Source organism: Petaurus breviceps, unplaced genomic scaffold (assembly GCF_028583685.1).
Source record: "Petaurus breviceps papuanus isolate PSGF00001 unplaced genomic scaffold, PetGlider_PUasm1.0 175, whole genome shotgun sequence".
Taxonomy (NCBI): domain Eukaryota; kingdom Metazoa; phylum Chordata; class Mammalia; order Diprotodontia; family Petauridae; genus Petaurus; species Petaurus breviceps.
In genome coordinates, this window is record NW_027185764.1 from 54,983,597 (window position 1) to 55,003,135 (window position 19,539).

At 38.5% G+C, this 19,539-nt stretch overlaps 1 long non-coding RNA gene and 1 pseudogene across 1 annotated transcript in view; one reads left to right on the plus strand and one right to left on the minus strand.

Moving 5' to 3' along the window:
• LOC138159135 (uncharacterized) overlaps window positions 1-6,836 on the plus strand; it is a 41,064-nt gene extending 34,228 nt beyond the window's left edge. Inside the window, exons 2-3 of the long non-coding RNA XR_011167819.1 lie at window positions 2,449-2,645; window positions 6,125-6,836. This is a non-coding gene — a long non-coding RNA (uncharacterized lncRNA). The remainder of the gene's footprint in view (window positions 1-2,448; window positions 2,646-6,124) is intronic.
• Window positions 6,837-18,450: 11,614 nt separating this feature from the next.
• Window positions 18,451-19,319, minus strand: LOC138159136 (rRNA-processing protein FCF1 homolog pseudogene; annotated as a pseudogene).
• Between the last annotated feature and the right edge of the window lie 220 nt (window positions 19,320-19,539).

A 19,539-nucleotide genomic window follows, 5' to 3' on the forward strand; every position in this document is an offset into this window, starting at 1 on the left:
AGGGGTTTTCAAAAGTATTAACACAGAATAGAAAGGAGGATTTAAAACAGGAAAAAGAAATTCGGAAAGCACAATTCAAGACAGCGAATATGTAGTAATGATAAACATTTGACATAAGTGAATATATTTTATATTCATAGTTCATTTTAGGACTAAATAACTTAGACAATAAGCACCTATTGCTTTGGCAAATTGATATAACCAGTAAACAAGATGATTTACTATTCAGTAATAAACATAATTAGCAAACATTATCTTACTAAGAATTCTTTTTCTCTTTTAGGTTCCTAAAGTGGGCTATACCACCCCCTGGGGGTGTCGCTGGAACAACAGCAGAGGGCAGTAGTAGCATTGGGTGCAATTGGGGGTCTTGCATAAAAACAAGTGTTAGCCAAACCTAACACCAGAGGTGTGTTGAGTCATTTTTTTTTAAAGAGGTGGTAGGTCAAATAAGTGTGGGAATCTCTAGTAGAGATAAGCATATGTGTACTTTTAAATGTCACTTATTGATGCTGAAAGGAAATTTTCAATCAAAAAATAGATTATGTAATGAGCTATCAATCAAAAAATCAAGTGTAACCTGGTAAAACCTGTAGCTTGAAACACAAAAGCCCCACTTGAAGGCCCCAATCATTAGCTTACTGTAGATTGCCCTTCAAAGCAGCCTCTTGTGTTCTCAATATAAACATCCTATTTGGATGAATAGGAAGGCTGATTGATAGAGATTTGCTAGACCCCCACTATGGAGGAGAGATATACATCCTCTGGGTGGTCAATAAAGCAATTTGACATGAGTACTGGTTTAAAACATGCTTACTAGAGGCTGAAGAAAATGATGGGGATTCTTTTCTAGAGGGATTGATGTTTGTATTAGAAAATATGATTGCATTCATTGAGGAAGTATAAATCTGGTTAGTATACCTCAGCCCTAATCAGCATATATAACAGTAAATTGGCTTTGAGAACATCCTGTGTGTTCTTTATAATATAATAACATTCCTTTTTTAATAGCTTACATTTGAATCAGAGGACTTGGCCATTTCAAATTTAGAAAGTACTTTAGAAATTACATAGTACTATTACATAATTTTAGAAAAAAAATGAAAGCTTAGAAAATGTGACTTGGGATTGACTTGGTTCAAGGGGTTAGGGAGTCCAGTAACCACAATAACCAGAATCCCTGGAAAGCAGTCTGTAATGAATTCAAGGACTCAAGCATTCTCTAAGTCAAGGTGGCAAAGATTTATTGTTATGGTGTATAGTGAGCAAGAGTTCTTAAGGAATCTGCAACTTTAGAGAGCTACAGTTAAAGTTTATATAGGATAAACTATAGTATGACATTTGCCAAATATGCTAATTAGGTGAGTTAGGGAGGGAATAGGGAGGAGTTAAGGAATGATCAGTTCTTAAAGGAACATACAGTGTTAATATCTATTGTGCAGATAGATGTATTGCCCAGAATTCACTGGAAATAGCCCGAGGGGGGCTGCAGGGAAGTGTGTTGTTAGGCTTGAAGCGTCACTAAGCATCACTAAGACTGCTAGCTAGCAGTCAAGGCTGACCAAGCTGCCACCCATATGTCATGTTTAACAAGATGGATATTAGGAGTTTACTATATGCCAAGCTAATGAGGGATTCAGGATGTATATAATGAGCTAAGGAGTATACATATGACTGAGTCCAGGATATATACGATAGAATGAATCAGTACACAGCTGTTTCAGCTAATACACAGCTGGGTCAAACTACTCAATTCTATAGGTGAAGATTGTTAGGATGTATATAATGAGATAGGGAGTTACTTATACATAATCTTGTGAAGGATTCATAGGTGCAGCTTATTATTGTACTAAGGGGAGACAAGCATTTGGCTGGGGCTTGATCATGAATGGTTGCTAGGCAGAGTACTGGCATGGGGAGAAGTGGGCAGAGATAATTCTCTGAGGCTAGGGAGAAATGTGATTTTACAAACTGGGGTCCAAGCACAGGCATCCAAGCACCCTATCAGGATGATTGGGTATACACCTAGAGGAGATTATAAAGATCATCCACTCTGCTAGCTCATTTTACAGATGAGTGTGTTAAGACCCAGAAAGATTAATTAAATTACTCAAGGTAATACACAAAGTAGCAAGCTGAGTATTAAAACACACATCCCCTGGTTTTATATTTGGGGCTCTTTCCATTATGCTGTACAGCTGCTTTTGCTCATGGTCACAATTAGCATGTCTAGAACCTTTGACTTTTCAAAACTCTTCTACCTCCATTACCTGATTTAACCCAAAACATCTGGTGAAGCAGACAGGAAAGATATTATTCCTAATTTGTTTCTGTTCATACTTCGTTTTTGAAGAGGACCAATGATTTCATGGAATGATGTCTTGACTTGACCATGGATTTAAATGAGGCAGAGTTGAGCAAAGCTGTCAACTTCATTCTCTCTTTCAGAATCATCAAAGTCCAGAGGTCAGACCAAAGTTAGGAGGACTGGTGATGGCCCAGGATGCAGTGGATGACCTTGTTGTCTTTTATGTCTGACCAAGCTCTAAGTACTCCTCAACACCAATTTCATCTGCCTTTGTGGCCATTGGAATGAATTGTTCCCATGTGCCCATCCTACTGAGGGAAGTCTTCACATGCCCCAGGTAGAGAAAATTGTCTCAGCAGATGGGTTTACTGACAGGCCTCATGCCTGTCAGTGAGTTGGGGGAGATAATCCTAATTTATGAATGGTTTTAAGTAGGATGTTAAAGGAAAAGCAACTGGATACCAACATAGAAAGGGCTAGTATCCAATTCTTCTTGCTCAACTTTCTTTCCTTATACCCACTGCCCTTGTACAGGGAAGATCCACTAGGTAATTATACAGTATTGAGAAAAGGGCTGAAAAAGTTGGGCAGTGTAGTAAATACATTATTGTGTCTGCTACCATTCAGTTAGTCTTTTTGACATCTGAAAAGTTTTTTGCATAGATTGTCTCATTTGGTCCTCACATTGATCATGTGGATTGTGAAACTGAGTTTCAGAAAGGTCATAGAGCTCATGTCAGATATGGGTTTCTGATTGAAGTCTTTCTATTATACCATACTACCATCATATCCACCTGAAAAGAATATTGGATTTGGGATCAAATGGACCTGTTTTTGTTAAATCTTGGCTTTGACACTATTTGGGTGACCTAGGACAAATTACTTAGTGTCTCTGTACTTCAGTATCCTTTTTTTTTTTTGTAAAATTAATGGGTTGAATAGTATGATTTATGCCCTTCAATAGCTAGGGTCAAGACATTATAAATTGACTGAGGGCTAAGGGTTGGATTTGGCAGTGGCAAAGAATGATGAACAAAGAGCTTAGAAAGGGAACTAAAATGTTTTAAAATGCAATGTCAGGCTAAAAGGCAGAGAGAAAAGACAGGTGAAGGAAGGAATCAGAGAAAGTAACAAGGAGAGAGAAAAGGGTGGGAAAAAGAAAGGAAAGGAAGAGAAAGGAAGAGCAATAGGGAAAGAGCAAAGGAAGAGGTAATAGAAAGTTAGCTTTGTAAGCAAAGATGATGAAAGCAAGAGTGAGATCCCTTGATATCCTAATAGTGCTCTGTTCCATTCACTGCCTCCGCCAATGATATTCTGAATTCTTTCCCAATCCTTATCCCATAAACCATGCTTTCATTCCATATCTTTAATTCTCAGTTGAAGCCAGATGCATCCAGCAGTGGAAACAGGGGTTGTTAAATACTCAGGAAGGATAATTGAAGCACTGTTAAATGAAGAGTGCTTTTTACACTCTTAGGACAGGAGAGTTGCCTTGTAGTTTTGCAAGTCACTTTAGTGCCCTTATACTACTCTTGTACAAACTAATGTGACCATGTTTCCCATACAAAATGGTAACTGGATTTTAGTCTAGTAAAATAATATGTGAGAGCCAACCAAATATTTTACTAAAATGAGGGTTTTTGTGCTAGAAAGTTAGATCTTAGAACATTTACAAATGTACTAGAGAGAAATAAATTTCCGCTTAGAAGTTCAAAATCCCATGTTCAGCTCTGCTGTACTGCAGAGAAGTTGATCTTTCGATCTCATCATAGTTCAATCTATGCTGGTAAGTACCACATGGGTGGTAGAGGAGTGGTGGGGCTAGAGGCCTTGATCGGTAGCAATTACCCCAAGGTATCACTCTGGTACACAATCTCCATTCTCATTCCCACTACTCTCATTCTAAATAACTAGAACACTGACTGCCAGGACTCCCCAACTCAGTACTTATACTAATAATCCATGACTCACTCATTCTCTAGCAAACTGCATAGAAACAGCCAACTTCACTCAATACATTTTCTGCTCATTCCTTAGTCTCATTATTGCAGTATGGCTATAATACTCACACCACACTATCACAATTTTTTATTCTTTTTATGTCATTTTTCAACATGGTTAGGGTTTCACACTTGCAAACTACCTATACAAGGCCCAAGGATAATTCCTGCTGCCCTCTACTCCACACCCTGACCTGAATCACAGACAACAATTTTCACTTGAAACTTCCATATGGGTAGTCATGGAGAGATGGAGAGGAAATATTCCACAATAAAACACTACTCTCCCCTTCTTGGCAACCCAAGATCCTCACACATTTGTTTTAAAGCAGGGGTTCTTAACCTTGTATTTATATACTACCAAGAGATCCATATACAGATTTCAGGAATTATTTTAATTTGGACCAAGAAAAATAAACATTTCATCTTCCCTCCACACACACAAACACACACACACTCATCTTTAATTTTTTTGTTGTTCTATGTATTTTATTTTGTAAATTTGGAACCATTATTTTGAAAAGGGGTTCATAGGCTTTGCCAGACTTCCAAAGCTCTCTTGCTCTCTGTCTCTCTCTGTCTCTGTGTGTCTCTCTCTCAAACATGCACAGACAGAGACAGAGAGACAGAGAGAGAGAAAGAGGGAGAGAGAGAGAGAGACAGAGACAGAGAGAGAGAGAGACAGAGAGACAGAGAGAGACAGAGAGAGAGGGAGAGATAGAAATAGAGAGAGACAGAGACAGAGAGAGAGAGAGAGAGACAGAGACAGAGACAGAGAGACAGAGAGACAGAGAGAGAGAGAGACAGAGAGAGAGAGAGACAGAGAGAGAGAGAGAGAGACAGAGAGAGAGAGACAGAGAGAAAGCTAAAATTCTTTGTTTAAAGAGAGGAAAACAAGAACTACAGGATATTTCTCAGAGGGCATGATGGCCTGGATAGTTCAGGTAAAGAGGAAAAAAGATGTGGTATGATGTTATGATAAATTAAAATAAGAAATTATTCATAACATTTAAGATATAGATCCTGTAGTATCAGGTCCCAGTCTCCTTCAAACTGATTTTCACAAATCTTCAGAAGCTCTTGACAAGGAGTTTAAAACACAGGATTGTCAACTCATGGGTGAACCAGTATTAGCTCTTATTATGCTGAGATTCTGGAGGATAGTAAAGGTCTTACCCATCTTTGTAGTCTTCACAATTATAAGATGTCAAACAGGCTTATTGCTAGCATATTAAAGGCAGCAATGTTACGGGCAATTTATACTATTAAAGACATTAATGTGGTTGAGTAGGAGGAAGATGATGACCTTAACTACTGGCCTGGGCTTTTGCTTCTGTGCTTTTCTCCTCTTCAATTATTTGCATGGGGTTAGGAAATTGGGAGACCTCAAACCCCAAAAACCCTTCACAGTTTACATGAAGAGCATCCTCTAAACTGATGCTGCTTAGATAAAATTTATCAATTAGAAAATAATCAAGGAATCAAAAGGAATTTTTAACCTTACATCAGAATGAAGTCCTTAGTAGAAATGGTGCCCTTGACGATGTTAGCCAAGTTTTAAAAAGTAGACTTAATTCTGAAGGCAATAGTTAGTCATGGTATCTCTGTGCTTGCAATAGCATGGTATTTGGGGCAATGGTGAAGAAGAAATGCCCATTCTATTCAGGGTTTTGAGAAGAACTAATTGTTCCATCAAGGGAGGAAAATGCCCTGAGGGAGTTTTCACTGGTCTGGATATCTCCTGGCTTCACTTTTCTAAAAGCTACAGCAAAAGGCTCCTGGGCTTTAAACTAAAGGAGTCTACTCTTTTACATAGGGGGAAGACATATCGCCTCAACTGAAGTCAGTAGCTGGAAGAGAAATTCTACAATGTCATGCTCAGTCCATCCATTCCTGGCAGTGACCAGTAACAACTGCAAGATCATGTCATGTAGTGACCATGTGGAGAGGAATGCCTCCAGGAACAATGTCTATCTGAGATTATACAGCACATCTGCATGCTCTAAAGAGACCAAGTCTAGAAGGGAGGCTAGGTGTCACAGTGAATAGATTACCAGACCTGAAGTCAGGAGGACCTGAGTTCAAATCCGGCCTCAGATACTTAACACACACACACACACACACACACACACACACACACACACACTCACACACATATCTAGCTGTGTGACCTTGGGCAAGTCATTTAACCCCAATTGCCCTCCAAAAAGCAAAACAAACAAACAAATAAAAACAAACCAGACAAAGAGACCAAGTCTAGCAAGTCTGACAAGAGCAGCACAGTGACATCAATACTGGTAGCACTGTGTTGGAGGTATGAATTGCCTATGTAGGCATGTGTTCTTCCCTGACATGATCTCTGCATATGCACTGTGTGTGCCCAATTCTACCACTATTAAAAAATAGGAAATGCTGATGTTTCATTGTATACATCAATTCTTTATATTCCTCAAATCTAAGAAGGGATTTCCATTTACTCCCCCCCTTACCTCTAATTCCACCCCCATTGCTCTCTGTTTCTACATCTTAAACATATATCCCTTGAGGAACAAAAAAATAAAATAGTGAAATTCTAATTATCTGAAGTGTGATTCAGGGATAAAGTAGTTTTATATACACACATATGCATGTACACATACACACACTTAGTGATATTTTAGTAATTAATATCTCGAATTCAGAATAGTTATTAGAATGTCATTGCCAGCTATTTCTCTGCTTTTCTGTTATTATAATTAATATTGGAGGCTACTTTTCATTTAGATCAAAGGACTGAAAGGAAAATAGAGCCAGATATCAAAGTTGATTTCTAAATCATAATTGGAAATGATTGAATACAGCATTTTAAGATAGTTCATGAAAAATTTTATACATGAGAGATATTTCCTTTTTTATTTTTTTCCTCTCCATCATATCTAGTTTTAGAAATCAAAAGGCAAGAATTTCTGGGAAAGTTCATATTTCTTTTTTAAAAATGTATTTGCTGGGCAGACACAGAGGCAGGCCCTGAAGGGGCCTGATCAAATCCAAGGGCAAGTCTTCCTACCAACCACAAGGTTCACTACCAGGCCTATCACCAAAGAGCTGGGACTGGAAAGAGCAAGGTAAGAAGCAAATACAGGGGCCCCTGTCCTGGACAACAAACACTCCTGGGGCTACCACTTCATAGCCCAGAAATTTTTTTAAAAAGCCCCTTTCAGGACCTCCAAAGACTAGGATGATAGAGTGAACCTCACTTGCTCCAAACCCCCCCTCTGACCCTGAAAACATAGTAACTCTTGCCCCAGGGCAAAACCCTCTACAGTAAAGGCTTGGGATCCTAGAGGAAGGGCGTGGCTAGGACCCTGCCTCAAAATGGGTAGAAAACAGACTACAAAGACAAAGACTCTGGAGTCCTACTATCATCAGAGGGAGGAATCAACCTCAGAGGGAGACAAGGTGGACTCCACACCCAAAGCTGAAACTTCAACAGGGAATGGGTCCCAAGCACAGAAGGCTCTCCTAGATGAGATCAAAAGGAACTTTAAAAACAAAATGCGAGAGATAGAAGACAAAATGAATAACTCTCTGAAAACGAAAATAGCAGAATTATAATTATATAATAATAATTATAATGAGGAAAACATTTCTCTAAAAAGAAAAGTGTATGATATGGAAAAGGAGCTTCAAAAATTAACCAAGGAAAATGATTTGCTAAAAACCGGAATCAAAAATGCGTTTGCTTTAATAAGAGATAAAAATAATGTAATTAATAATTAACAATAGATTCTGCCTCCACATTCCCATGACTGTAATGTCTTGCATAGCAGTGGTAATTCCACTAAAATTCCAAATATCAACAGGATAACATTTTAGGCCTCATGTAACTAGGAAGTAGTATCAATGGTTTAATCCCCCATTCCTCAGACCAATCAAATAATAAGGATAACCTATTTCTTTACAGAGAAGTTATTCCTACCTATGCAAAATCAATGATGTTCCTACCTTAGCATTCCATCTGAAACTATGTAGAAGTATTCTAATTGTTTAAATTGTAGCAGCTAGAGATGGCTAGGATTTTTAGATTTTATTATTATTTCTATAATGTTCATATTTTAGGGATAGAAAGTCTTCTTTGGGCCATGGATTCTTAACCATTTTTGTATAATGGGATGTCTCTGGAATTCTAGAAAAGTCTATAGACCATTTCTCAAAATAATGTTTTTAATGCATAAATAAAATGCATAAGAGTATAAAGGAAACCAAGTATATTGATAGTTATCAAAATTAAAACAAAATCACAGAGCCCACAGTAGAATCCCTACTTTAGGCTAAGTTAAAGGAATCAGGTCACATCCTTTGATTTCTTTTTGTAAATGACTGTAGCAGATGCTCTAATTTATCAGAATATGAAAAGAAGTGTGGGTATTAGTAATAAAATGTAAAACATAAGAAACACTTCACAGAATCTAAGCTTGTCCTATTTAAATTATAGGCAGCAATAAATAAAAGTTAAAATGTTGACACTTTGGTCTTTTATTAAAAGCATATGAAGTGCTTTCTTCTTTTAGAAACCCATACAATTTTATATAGTTTATTTTGAAAATAGAAGCATTATAAAAATTCTCACCAATGTACTTATTATTTGGCACTTACAGGTATAGTGAATAAAAAGCTCTTTTGTATAAATATGAGCAGATAATAAAAATATTGCCATTCATTCCATATAATTTTTTATTAATAAAATGGTATTAAAAATTTAGGAGTGTTTTATATTTGCCATTCATAGCCTAGTCCCTTCCTTCCCTCTATGTAAGGCCCAGGGTTCTGGGACCTAGATGTGATTCTTGGGGCCTGACCTTTAAAATGCTGTTATCTCTCTCTCACTTTGCCCCAATATCAGAGTAAAACTATTGGGAAATCTCTAAATCAAAGCTTAGGTAAGGCTCATGTCTTCCTAAATGTGGCTAACAAGGTCCCCTCACACAAAGGTATTTAAAGTGCAATATGGATTTAAAATAAAGGATAGATTTTATTTTCTGTGCCATAGAAACTACATTTCATGTAGAACTTAGAGGTAAAAATGAACAGGAAATAGAACACATTTAAATAAACCATTCTGGGGATTAAAGATCTTTTTCAGGGCTCCTGAACAGATAGTTTACATTAACCTGAGACCTGTACTTTCCCAGAAGTACAAAGCAGTTATCATGGAGGCACAGATTTCCTGGCTAGCCATGGCCTAACTTTTGTCCTTTAGCCACTGGATATTCCTCTTGATGATCCTCTTCTCTGAAAAGTATGTTGTTAAGGAAGTTTTTTTTTTCTTTTCTTATTGAATCCTAAATTAAGGAACTCTCAACCAAACAGGTAGTCACCAAGGCTAGAAATATATTTCAGATTCGCTAATTGCTGACTTACATAATACCAGATCTTCTGTGAACCATGAGGAAATCTGTCCTCTCCTTACTCCTCCAGTCAATTACCGTGTTTCCCTGATAATAAGACACTGTCTTATTTTTTTGGACAGAAAAACACCAGAGGGCTTATTTTCAGGGGAGAGCTTATTTTAATGAACATTGACAGCAATTTTAATAAACAGGTAAATATGAACAAAAAAATGTACCTTTATTCAATAAGCAAATCACTGGGGAAGAACAGGATGATATGCTCACTGCTGCAGCTCTGATTGGATGCAGCTCGGAGCGCGGCATGCGTTTCACCCGTGGGGGGGGACGGTGCATACAGAGGGTACCGTAATGTAGCGTGTAGCGCAGGGGATCACCTTCACTACAGTAGCAATCTCCATAGGGCTTATTTTAGGGGGAGGGCTTATTTTAGTGGAATCTTACACAGTAAGGGGAGGGCTTATTTTCGGGATAGGTCTTATTATCGGGGAAACACAGTAGAAGAGGACTAGGACCTAGAACTCTGACTCTTGGGCATAGCCCCCAAGGTGGTGGTGATGGTGGGGTTGGGGGGGCACTTTCTTCTTTGTCCCTCTTGGATTCCCCCTATATACCTTCAGGTAAAAGAGGCAGAATTTATCCTTCAGAGCTGGCACTGAGAGCTCACACCCTTAGTGGTACCACAACTCCAATCAGTACTGCCGTATTTGAACTGTTTCTGTCATGTTCCTAGTCTGCCACTGAAGTTCAAATTCCATGCCATGTGTCCTTCATATTCTCCTAGGCTAAAATGGAAATGTGTGTGTGTGTCTGTGTATGTGTGTGTGTGTGTATGTAAATTACAGTTGCAAGATGCCTAGCTATCATTAAAAATATTTGATCTAGTGAGGCCTTTTATTTCAAGTCTGCCTGTGAGGGTTTAACTTCATACTCATAAACAATCTCAGATTCTCCTGGGCCAACCACACATCTCCAACTAACACATGCTACTCCTATTAAGTTGGCATTGCTTCTCTGAACTAGGAAGATACTCTCTCCCCAACCCTTTCTGGCTGTAAGTCCAGAGTAGAGAAAGCTTGTTTCAAGAAAGAATGGTGAAAAACAGAAAGGACATATTTTTTTTCCCTTCCTTCTTATACCCTGGTAGAGAAGGGAAGTTCCCCTCACAAGAGTTTGTCCCTTCACTGACTTTCAGTCACCAATCATCTTTGTTGCTTTGCTGGACAAGGATAATTAATCAGATGAGTTCACTGTGCTGTCCCTGCTTAGATACACATCCTTCAATAAGGGATTAACTTCATGACCTGGCAGAAAGAAAAAAAAAATGTGTGTGTGTGTGTGTATGTGTGTATGTGTGTGTGTAGAATAACTCTGTGTATAAATGTATTGATGTCTTAACAATGGAACCAGAATGGCCAGGTGAAGAATTCTATTTTCTTCAAACAGCCATGTGTTCAGCTAAGGGAAGATCTAGCTAAAGTAAGTAATTGGTGACAGGCTTCCAATCATTCAGCTATGTGTTGGTCAATTGTTGAATCATCTGGAGAATGTCTTCCATGTTTGCATGGACTTTTATCAACTCTTTCTTACCTCCCTAGGATGCTCAAAGACATCTGGACAAAGCCCCCAAATTCTGAGGTCCTCTAAGAGATGTAATTTTATATAAACCACCTTGTAGAATAATAGGGGAGATGTGTAGAGGGTACAAAATCCATTTGTGCATCTTTGGTCTCACAATTCTGTCTTTCCAACTCTCCAGTATTTTTTCCCCTGATTTACGTACTTTTAAGTGCTTTGGGGACATCAATTTAATTCCAGCTGTTCATTTCTTCAAAACATAATTGTGCTAATCTTAAAATAGAAAAAACCCAAACCCTTTATTTGTTTTTCTCCAGACACAACCTTGTCTCTTCTCATCTTCTGTCAACAGGAAGTAAAGCCAAAGTCCACATCTTTTTCAAACCAGAGTTCTTTGCTCAGAACTTTTGCCCAATCTAAATTGTATTGTCATAAGTCCCTGGGCTTCCTTTCTAAGTATGCCAAGGTCACTTTCAAAAGACATTTTTTCTGCTCAGTAGGTTATGATTCAGTCAGCCCTGCTCATATCATATGCAACCGAAGTCATAAAAACGCTAAATCCCCACAAGGGCTAGTTACATGAAAATTTGTTAGTTATTATGCTAAATCTGCCCTTTGACCTGAGAAAAATATTTCTAAAATGTTTTGTTCACAGAGAAATATAAATGAAATGCATCAAAAGTTTCTTAACTAATTGAGAAATGCTTGAGTGATCTTGTCTATTTGACTGCTACCTACTGGGAGACATTTTATTCATGCTATGAAACTTCAGAATCAAAATCAGTAAAGCGAAGCACTTTTAAGCTAGTAATTTAAAAATACAAGAATTGTACAATTTAAACACATCCCAAGAAAGGAAGAAGAATACTATAGATCAGAAAATGAGCCAAATATGTGCATATATTTAAAAAGACATGGAAAGAGATAAAACATTTAATTATAAAAAATATACTACTGAGGGAAATCATGAAATACCTTCTAGGGACCATTTTAAGACAGAGGAACATATGCTACCATTATTCCTTGTAGTTTCTGTCTCTTCCAATCCCTAGTTAAACCATTGTCAGCTTAATCTTTTTCAAACATAAATCAAATCATGTCACTGCTCAACTCAATAGTGTTCAATAGTTCCTCATTGCCTATTGAATCAAGCCTAAAGCCTTCAGCCTGACATTTAAACCCTGTCTTTTAATCATATTTCCAGCCCTCTCCAACATTTGCTTGTCATAGTCAAAAAAATTTCTTGTTTCCCAAATATGGCCTCTCCTTGCATAATTTGATATTTTTGCACGTATCAATTATTCTTCCCAATTGCCCTCCCCACAAGTCTTTACTTTTCACATTTTTTTCCCCTTTTTTGGAGAAGCAAGGTAGGGCAATTGGGGTTAAGTGACTTGTCCAAGGTCACACAGCTAGTAAGTGTTAAGTGTCTGAGGCCCGATTTGAACTAAGGTCCTCCTGACTCCAGAGTAAGTGTTCTACTCACTGCACCACCTAACTGCCCTTACCTTTTAAATCCTTTTTTTTTTTTTTTGCTTTTTGGAGGGCAATTGGGGTTGTGACTTGCCCAAGTAAGTGTGTCAAACTAGTAAGTGTGTCAAGCATCTGAGGTAGGATTTGAACTCAGGTCCTCCACTCCAGGGCCAGTGCTCTATTCACTGTGCCACCTAGCTGCCCCACCTTTCAAATCTTAACTGTCTTTTAACAGATTAAATGTCTCTTTGTCTAAGAAGACTTCCCTAATCATCTCAGTCAGAAATGATCCCTCATTCCTCAGAATTCTTTGAGCACTAATTGTCCCTTATATACTTTTCATTTTCAATTTTGAGAATTAGGTTTCAGTGCTTCAGTGGGTTGGAGATCTTATTGATATGGATGTTTCCTTTAAAGGTACATACTGCAACCTGTGTGTGTTGTCATCCTAGGCATCCTTTTTCACATCTTACCATAAACCCTACATAAAGAATTTACCAGGGTTGTGGAGGCTGTTTTGTGGCTATTTTGTAGCACACCTTAGGCTAACCATTCATTCTAGTTACATGACTGGTCAATCTGCTTTTGTTTCCTATATGATTATGCTCAACTAATTTGTTGCAAAGGTTCATCATTTGGTAATATGTTTGTAATGCCCCAGGGGTTACCTTCCCCTTCTTTCAGTACAGGCCTCCACAGAGGACCAGTCACCAAGTAAACTGTGAGTTTGCACTAAAATTATAGCCCATAAACCCCCAGTGCATATGTTTACTTTTGAATAATCAGCCCAAGGATAGAATTAACTCAAAGAAAAAGGATTTATTAGAACAGTATGAACCAAATTTACCAATGAGAGAATCAAATGCATTTATTGAATGTGGGAGCGTATACTGGGTAAAAACATGTGGATGGGCAACTCGCATCTCTAACACTCCAGGACTCCTGAGTTCTCTGTCAGTTTTTTCACTGGAGAAGATTTTTTTTAATCTAAAAGCATCATATTATCATATTTCTAGCATCTGTTCACTTCAAGATTTCTTTGCTGGTTGACTATATTCTCCATAGTCAATAGCTTTTGGCTAAGCTTAAATACCTGGCTAGGAGACCATAGAAAACTGGCCTTCAAGGAAACAATGTCGTTGGATTTCCCTCAGATGATGTGTTTGAGCCCAAGTCTCTTACAGACATGTGCTTCTGCTCTGAGATGCCATTGCTGGAAGTGGGTGGAGAGGGAGGGAGGGTGGGATGAGAGAGAAGACCTCTACTCCTTGTTGTTACACTCAGCAAGAGGCACCAGTGAGTCCTTGATATATGGAGTATCCTCAAGAGCTGTTTTCCCTCTATTTCCTTCTCATTTTAATTCTCTCACCAGGGTAAATCCTCAATTTAAAAGATCACTTTCTATTTTTCTATGTAAGTGAGTGACTGGAAAAAAGGAAGGGTCAAATACATTTTCATTGCAAATCCTCAGTGGAGTTTCCTGATTCTTTCATGTACAAATTGGTCATTCAGAAATTGATACCCTTATTTCCATGAAGCATATTGGAAAACTCAGTTGACCTGGGAGTTTCTTGATCACCTCTTGTATTATGTGTTATAACATAATTATTCTCAGCATGTATCTCTTCATGGCCTTTTGGGCTACTCTTGGGAGAGACTATGTCCCATGATATGGGGCTAAATAGGGAAGGGGAAGAAAGGAGGGAAAAGAATAAGAATTTAAATAGTACTTCCTATATGCCAGACACTGTCCTAAGCATTTTACAAACAGCATCTCACCTAAACCTCAAAGCAAGCCTGCAAGGTATTTGCTTTTATTATCCTCATATTATAGTGATGAAAATAGATAATTATAGGCACGTTGGCCAGTCATATGTGGCATTTTCTACAGATCTGTTGTCATTCAATCAGCTGTGTCTAAAATAATCTTAGAATGACTTAGCTCTGTGCAGCATTGCTACTGCCCCAGAATGTGGTGATTCCTTGAAGAACAGCACCATATCACTGCACACTATATGCAGAGGAAGATATAGACTTTCTATTGACAGAGAGACTTCTGAGCCTGGTGTCCTGGTGGTAAGACTTTGAAGGCAAGAGAAAAGCAGAATTCATGAGAAACAGAAGAGCGGTGCAATGAGTGAGGTTAGATACAAACTTTTGAATGGCAGATAGAGAAATCCCTGGAGTACAAGACATGTGGGGAAGCTGGCCCCCAACAAACCCCTTAGCTCCCAATGATTACAATCATAGGGAGTGCTAAAAGCAGAAATCCTCAATGAGATTGTTCTCTCTTTGGTCAAGTTGATATTATTTTATTGATCCAAATAAAAGTATTTATTCTGGTATAGTCTATCATTTACTCTATGATTAAAACTTAAAGAACTTTACTAGTTATCCATGATTGTCACAGTCTTCTTCACTACCCTAAAGGGTGTTTAGGGGTTTCTGGTCTCTATGTCATTGCTTCCAGCCCTTGTCAATTGAGTTCCCCAAATTTTAGGGTTCCCCTGTACCTCAGTTCTATTTAACCACTTAGCAGTTAGATTAGATTCTATAAAGGAATATTTGCTTCAAAGGTATAATACAAATTAACATACTGTAGCAGCAATCACCCCAGTGTCCCCAGGGTGGCTGCCAACACAGGTTCTTAGATCTGCTTTTTGAAAGGAAAGCAACTCAAAATGGGTTAACAAGCTTACTTTAATCAATCAAACATATATCGTTTACCTAGTTCAGGGGGAAAAGGTCAGCACCTGGAACTTCAGAGTATACAGACAGGAGTTACAAGATAGAGAAACGGATCAAGCAGACAGGCTTCCAAACTGTCCAACCATTACATCCATACCAAATCACAGTTACCAGAGAGGGAAGCATCAACATCTGGGTTTTTCAAAGCCAGGGGGCTCTCAATGGCTGCCCAGAGTCTCATCTGGTCAAATCACACAACACTTCTCAAAGTGAGCCCCAAAGCAAAGCTTTTTTTAACATCAGGGATTATATAGCCTTCTCCTAGGTCAGAGAATGGAACCACCCTCTTGACCCACTGCCTAATCAACTAGCATCAAAGTGTGGGCATTCCTGAAAACTAGGCCTCCTGCCACAGGCTCCATATGACCACATTCAACCTATTAGGGGGCAGAGTATATTTTTAAATCAAGGAAGGTTCTCAGAGTCTCTTAAGCCTATCAAAGGTCCTAGGGGCAGGGAAGATCTTTAAATTTGCATTTCCATTACACATACAAACCTCACCTCACCCTCCCCTAACACATAGGGGAATAATCCCTCAATATACCACCTTGCTCTTTGGGGCAGGAAGGGAGATTAGTTAAGAGTTTAATATAATTCCTATGTAGCCTAGTGTAATGGTAATGCAATTTCAATTTGAAGTTCATTTTGTATTGCTAAGCTGAGAGGTACTTGGCACTTAGTAATTAATCAAGCCTCTGTTGAAGAAACAGAAGGTATGAACCTTTGTTGCTGACATAACAGGGGTTTGCTGAAACAGGAAGGAGCTAATGCTGTGTGTGTGTGTGTGTGTGTGTGTGTGTGTGTGTGTGTGTGTTTATAAGAAGTCCCTACTGGGTCAGTCAGATCTTCTTGGAGCAAGCTTCAGGGAGGCAGAAGCTGCTGCCCTGGGGAGGCTGAAGAGGAAAGGCCCCCCAGACTGGAGAGAATTATTTTGATTTTGGGAACCTGGGTGAAGTGATTTTGATTCTGGGAACCAGCTGGAGCTTCTGCTGAGGAACTGCTGAGTCTGAGGGCCAGCTGAAGCTTCTGGGAGCTGCCAAAGATGTTCAAGGGCCAGCTGGAGCTGCTGCAGGAAGCATGACTGTGATGCTGGTACTTTGTATGACCCTGTTTATGGCTTTATTAAGCCTTAACTTCCTGGGAACAGAGACTGTGAAGGATTTAAGGTGGACTGAACACTGTGAGCTTCAGCATGGAACAGGAAGTGCATGGAGAGCTGGACAAGGACCTTAGAACTGTTTGCCTTTAAACCCAGGTGACAGTTTGGTGAATCCAAGTAGGACCTGGGACCATGGAAGGGGATACAGGGAATCTGAGAGACAACCCCAAGTCAAGCTGAAAGATTTTATTTGGATACTGTGTACTGACTGAGAAATTGTAATTTACTAGTGATCTAGGGGTGGGGGGGGGTCTGTGTATTTTCTGATGATTGAATAGTGAATGATGACTGATTAAGAGACTGATTGAGTTAACTTAACTGTGTTAACTGTGCCCCTGAGTGGAGAACTTTGACTATTGTACTTTGTGTCCCTTAAGGAGGCAAACCTCCTTAAGGATGATTGAATGATTGAGTAGATTGAATGATTGATTGACTAAAAGAATGTACCTCATTCAAAATTTTGTGACCACTGTGGTGAAAACTATGTGGCCATCTTAGTGACAAGTTGTTGTGAATGTTGTATTTTGATTTTCTGTGATAAGTTGTAACATTGTAAATGCTGTATTTTTATTTCTGTGAATGTTTTGTTATGATTTGTTAATGAATAAATAGAGGATTCACTATACTGTGTAATCAGAAACTTGAAAAGCTGTTCACAGCAGTAGTCCTCTGGAAAGCTGCTTGTGCTTGGCTTTACTCCTAGTAATCCTATCACATTCTAATCCAACGTTCTCCTTGGGCTCAAATTCTGGTCACCCTGGCTTCTCAAGGTCTCCCTGATGGGCTGAAAGACTCATATAGCTGGGAAACTTGCCTCTAAAGTTATCTTGCCTTGAATTAGAGTCTGGTGACTCCAGCGATTGACCTAAAGGTGAAATGGGCAAACAAAATTCTAAACCTGCTTCTGAGGCCACAGGACCTAAAAATGGAGTTGGAGAAGTAGTCTTCCCCCTCACCAGCTTAGTTCGTGGTGTCCATAAACTTTATTTCTTTTTCTTCCTTATAACCTATATTGGTAGATACAGGTATCTATACATATCCATATTGATATGTAGATATCTATATATACATATATTTGTTGTATATTATATATATTTTTGTATATATTAGAAGGGGGAATATGAGTGGGTAAGCAATGATACATATAGAATATAAAAAGATAATCATCAATAAAGCATTTTAAAAATTGTAAGCTACTTAAAGGTCAAGAATGTTTTATGGATATTTGTGCTCCTCTCCCACAAAGTAGTACAATTCCTTGCACATAATAAGTGCTCAATAAAATTATATGAATGGACAAATAGTAAGGGGAGAACTTATTCACCTATTCATCTTATTACTATTTCTAGCATAATTCATTTTTTTTAATATAAAAATGTGGTAGGCAGTGTGAATCTGTAGAAAGAATGCTGACTTTGGGATCTGATAACCTGAGTTCAATTTCCAGCTCTGCTGCTAATTACCTGTATAACTTTTAGGAGATTGATTCATTTCTAGGTTTCTTCATCAGGATATAAACCAGAGAAAGTTCTGTATCTATGTTTTTTTTTCTTCATTTATATGTGTATTCCCCATATAGTAAAGCCTTATGTAGTAGCAGCTTCTATTCTACAATAGGGGTAAGGGAAAAAGAAGAAAGCCCCTGAAGTATTTATTTAAAGCCCATTATCCAGCAGTGAAGAAGAATGAGACAATAAGAATACTGAGTTGGGGCTGCTGGTTGGTGCAGTGAATAGAGCACCGGCCCTAGAGTCAGGAGGACTTGAGTTCAAAGGTTAAGTGCCTCAGACACTTAACACACAAAAAGTATCCATGTGACCTTGGGCAAGTCACTTAACCCTACCTTCTCCCCCTCCATAAAGCAAGGAAAAAAAACCCAAAAGACCCTGAGTCTATAGAAATGTCTGAACAAAACTGATTTATGTATAAATTAAATGAGTTTTTCATTAAGATAGAAAAATCATTTCAGAATAGGATAAAAAGAGAAAATCTCTACAACCCCATTTTACACAAAAGGACAAGTAAGGGACTAGAAGGGTATTTTGTAGACTGGTGTCACAGGAAGTTCATTCTCTTGATGTTACAATTGAGGGGCTCCATAATCATCTGGCATTCTCTCGATGTTATACCTATGGTTAGAAATGTACATGATGGGAATTCCAGGGATCTTGCGGATTCTTCACTTAAGATCTCGATCATCTGTAGCCACAATGTAACACGTGCTGAGTGACCCTCTGGACTAAGTAATCATCTGCATATGTACCTTTGTGAGAGCATGGCAATCGTTCAAATGGTGGGTCCTTGGCAATCCTCAGGGCTACTCAGTTTTTCAGTTTCAGCCATTACACAGTCAGTTATGCAGGGAATGCACTTGGCATACAGACAATTCATCATTGACTGCACTAAGTCCAACTTGGCTTTGATGGAGAAGTTGGTAAAGTTGGTATCAACCAAGATGTAGTAAGGGGGTCCGAACTGTGTGTTATATTGGAAGAACAAGCAGGATGGGTGCTGGGGAACTTCTCTTTCTTTGAGAGCACTGGGATCTTTCTTCTCTTTCTTTTTTGGTTTTAATCAATCTTTTTCTTTTAATCTCTCATCTTGTAAACTAAGCATTCACTTCATGGTCGCGTATTTCCTCGCTTTCTTTTGTTTCCCCATGTTACTAGAAGGGTTCACACTCTATATCTATGTTCTTATAAATATAAACTTAAGTATACATGGTGTGTGTGTGTGTGTGTGTGTGAGTGTGTGTTCACAAATTCTTGGTACAACCTCTCTGCAGGGTTTCTGTGATAGATATAGATGTCTGATTAGATATTAGGAGTGTTTTATTTACTCTGTAACTGACATACTCTCTATATGAACCAAGGAAGTTGATTCTCT